Source organism: Lygodium microphyllum, chromosome 26 (genome assembly GCF_053477565.2).
Source record: "Lygodium microphyllum isolate KBCC chromosome 26, Lygodium_microphyllum_v1.1.10, whole genome shotgun sequence".
In the NCBI taxonomy this organism is placed as follows: Eukaryota; Viridiplantae; Streptophyta; class Polypodiopsida; order Schizaeales; family Lygodiaceae; genus Lygodium; species Lygodium microphyllum.
Window position 1 is genome coordinate 116,793,367 of NC_141160.1, and position 4,858 is coordinate 116,798,224.

The window sequence follows — 4,858 nt, forward strand, 5'->3', positions numbered from 1 at the left end:
GATCGGTTTGACTACTCGCAATAATATCTCATTGAAATCAATCCCCTTCTATTGGTTGAATCCCTTGGCCACCAGTCTTGCCTTGTACTTAGGCACTTTGTACTTAGGCAATGCATGATAGAGATACCTTTAATTTATAGACCCACTTGCATAGCAATCCATGTTTGCCCTTAGGCACAGGAGCTATTTCCCAAGGAGCATTTTTCACCAAAGAATCCATCTTTGATTGCATAGCCCTCTTATGACTATTATCCCTAGACATGGCATGAACATAATAAGAAGGCTCACTACAAATTGTAATCATGACATAGTCTACAAACGAAGAGTATCTATTTAGCAGTCTAGAAATCCTTGTAAACTATTGTAAAATTGGCTCAATAGGAGCTTATGGATATCCCATGTATCCACCCTATAAAACATGAGGCTATCCACTTGTTTTTGCCACTCTCACCTCAATATTAGCTAGTTGTCCAAGCCCTGCATCATGTGGAATAGGACATACATACTACTCAAGTGATGCCTAACTATCCTCCTAGAACACTACTTTGCACATCTTTGGTGTTTTAATATCGAGGGGGTTACTCATTAATATACAAGTATACTAGGTGGATTCAAAAAAAGGGGTTTTTTTTTTAATACCTAATTTACACTTTTTTACATGTACAAAAGGGTGCCATATACATAAGAGTGTCATATAAAGTGGTTATCCATTGATTGAATAACGAAGGGGCGTGCTTTATTTAGGAAAATTCCACAGATAGTGGTATTTTTAAACAAGCCTTCAATGTATGTGATATAGGGACATTATATGTAGTGAACCCCACGAGGTTCTAGTCATCAACATATGCATCTTATCCTCATCAAAGATGCCATATGGCTACATACTATCTTCTTAGAATTAGGCTCTAATACTAGTTTGAGAGGGAAGCCATAGTGGGATATATAGTGGAAGCTATGGAGTGCAAGAGGGTTGAGAGAGAGAAGCACACAAGAGAGTTTAGTAAGTACCATAAGTGATACCATTATTCTTTGCTATCTTCACTTATATATGACTATGCAATGTGTGCTTATACAAGGGGTGCATGCTTGGCTATTGGCCATTAGCTTTTATACCAACATTATGATGCACCCTTTTTTATGGGAAGGATTAGCAAGGGTAGGAAGCCAATCATCTTTGAATGTTTCACTCAACATCTAGATGAGATCCAAAAAACAAGCAACCTTACCATTAGTGGAACCTCTTCAATCACAATTTGCAACTAAGAATCTAAATGCTTCAAAAGGGATCATGACGAATTAGAAGGTTTAATTTTTGGGTTGATCGCCCTATAGAAAGCAACATCTAACCATTTTAAATTAATCAATGTCCTTGTGGGATCATGGGCATGGCTTAAAATGCCTTTAGCAAGAAGGCCTAAGGCCAATCCTCATCCAGCCTTTTCATTGAGAAGGTTGACAGCACAAGGGCTCAATCTCTTTCAGCCCTTGATACAATAACACATTTGCCAACAAATGCTAGTTGTGTTCCTTTGCTTATAGGAGGTAAAAATGAAATCATTAAATAATTTTATTGAGAAATCAACAAAATCATGGTAGATCTACATTAATTCACCAACGATCTTTTATTTTGCCCCAATAAGGTTAGAATTACCATCATTGAACATTTGAGTGCAAAAGTTTTGCCACAAGGAGAGTAAGACTTTTGATGCTCCTCTCCATCACTTTTATGTGCATAACTTTCACCGAAGGCTTGGTGGATAGCACAAATAATGAAGGGGTAGAACACATCCCATGATTTTTGAGCTCAAAACTCATGACAAGTACATTAATAGAAAGCCTCAAGGTAGTAATCTTGAATAAGATAGCCAACATGGCATAAAAGTCATGGTTGAACCCAAGCCACTCAACAATATCGAGGATGAAATTCTAGTTAACTCAATCATACCATGAAATTCTCTTCCATGCACAAATGGGTATTGTTTAGATGTAGAAACTTAGGGGGCACAGGTTTGATCACCACATCGAGCATAGTGAGATGTCTCCAATGACCATTGAGACCTCCCAACCACCCTCTAGCAACCATTCATGTACATGTAGTAATCTCACTTGCATTCATATTCTCAGTCTCAATCATAATTCCACTCTCAAACACAATTTCAATGGCACTCTTAGTCATAGTCTAGTTCACATATCACCTTTATGTAGATTTATGTAATAGTAAAGTGTATCATCTCTCTAGCTAGCTCTCTTTTTCAAATAACTTCAAAATAACAACAAAAAATCATCATAAATTCACCCTCCAAACTCCAAATAGTGCACTTGAAAAGTCAAACTTAGAAAATTGAGCAAAACAATCACTCCCACACTGGCCCTTTTGCAAAAAAAATAAAATCCTAGTAATATTTTGTTGAGCCTCTAACTTAAGAAGAATGTCAATATTAATGGTTAAAATCAGGAATCTCATGACTTCCCCATTTAAAGTTATTATGGTTGTTGTTCCAAGTGAAGCCACATATATGGGCTTTAGACAAGGCAACTATAACATCAATCAAGCCATGCTTAGTAATCCCATAATTCCGTGCTAAACATCAACATAGATCATGCACCCCCTTTCGCATGATCTATCACCATGTTTTATTTTGATATGCCTACCTCGGAGAGGATTGCATGACTTAGGCTCCACTCCTTTACCCTCAAAGCCAACAAGTTTGCGACATAAATTGGCACCGTAGTGACTCTCTTCTCATTTTTTCCTTGGTGCCACTTCTTCCCCTTGCCTTTTGCTCCTTTGAAGCCACAAAGCTCAACAACATTCCCAATTCAAACTTCCCTCTTCAAGCCAGATTTCTTGTAGGCTACACATCAATCTTGCAGTTGTCTTAGCACCTTGAGGCACCTGTCTTGCTTCTTCTATGTGAATATGCGCTAGATGTTCTTGAACAATATATTGATCTTAGGGGAGACAACCATTCGATTCAACACTAATATTATCATTGACATGCAATGAAACATAGGCATATCGATCCAATTGAGTATTTTTAATGTGCTTTTTGAGAAATACATTGGCCCTCGTTTCTCTTGTGCTTATCTTCTTTAGGGACATTCTCCTTCTTGTGCCAAGTCTCTTTACAAGGTGAGGATGCTTTGTGCCCATGCTTAGGGGGTTTGTCTCCATCATTTACTTTCGACCTCGACAAAACCTTCAACCTTCTCCTTAGCCTTTGCTTTGCTTTGTGTCTTTCTTCATGCCTTTTTTAGGCATGGCACTTCTAGTAGTAGGTTTAGGCTGCCTTGCAGTGATTGCAACAACTTCCCTCTCCCCTTGACCTTTTATGAGGATAACGTTTGGTGTAGTGCGTGGCCCCTTTGCATGATTAACATGAATCTATAGGAGTGGAGTAAACTGAAGAACCTTGTAACAACTTCATTCCCATTGGCATCATGTACCTCTAGAACTTTGGGAGGGCCATTACAAAGATCCCAAAGCACATAGGCTCTCTCTCGACTCTTGACAATCTAGTGTAGAATGAAAGCAAATATAATACTTGGCTTAGCACTTTAGCCAAGATCAAAACCTCTTCATCCACCAATAAAGGAGTGCAAGGAAAGAGACCCAAACATGGCACTCATTTTGTAGTAATTCTTGAGGAGAAAAGTTGTAGTTGATCCTAGCACTATGTATACAAGGTTGTCTCTATGGTCAACATTACTACATAATATCCATTCTATTTCCTAAGGAGAATTAATAAAAGCATGTAAAAACCATGTCTAACAAAAACTTAAAGTGTTACAAGGGTGCATTACCTTAATAGATACAATTGAACTAGCACTCAAGCTCATTTCCCCTACGGAGGCTTGCCCATACAATAGAAGAATAGACCCAACATAGACTCAAAATGCACCTATTAGGAATCTTAGATAGAGAGAAGGCAATGGGCACTCGAAGAACTCTATTCCTCACCTCCTTCGTGAAATATAGATCCCTCTTCTCATTATGGGCATGAAGTTCACTTTGCATTATCTTCTTATCTCCTTGTAATTGGTGGCATGTGGATTCAACCACTTTGAAGTAATCCATCTCCAATGCATCCTCTAAGCTCTTGTTCAGTTTCTTCTCCACATCTATACTGATGCTAGTCTTAACACTCCATTTGTTTGACTTGCCACCCTACATGCATGTGGAAGGGGGAGATGTCATGTGACCATGCTAGTAAACAACAATTAATGCTCTTTGTTTGCTACTTTCAGTGGCATGTTCCCACTCAAATGGACATGTTACTGCTCTCTTGCCTTCTTCTTTCTCTATTCTTTGGCAAAGCTTTATCATCCTAAGGGCCCATATGTTTTGGTATGTGTTGAGAGAGAGAGAGAGAGAGAGAGAGAGAGAGAGAGAGAGAGAGAGAGAGAGAGAGAGAGAGAGAGAGAGAGAGAGAGAGAGAGAGAGAGAGAGAGAGAGAGAGAGAGAGAGAGAGAGAGATTTTTTAATGTGATGAAAACAATCCCAAGATGCCTTAAAGGCATATCCCTCAGATCTAAGACTTGAACCTTGGTGGACTCAAACTTGAAAATTTGGAAACTATTCCACTAAGCATTCTACCCCCATAAAGGTGATAAAATAGTTAGTGGAAAGTTTCCTCTTATTTAGAGACCTCCTATTTTTTCTTTTTAATTTAATTTTTTGGTGAAAGTGTCTCATGCACACCTATAGTTAAAAGAGTAGTAATATGGTAGGAACAATTCCAAGACATCTTAAAAAAATATCCCATTGGTCTTCACATCAAACTTACTACACATAGTTTTAACGTGGTAGGAACACAATCCAAAGGTACGAGAGAGAGAGAGAGAGAGAGAGAGAGAG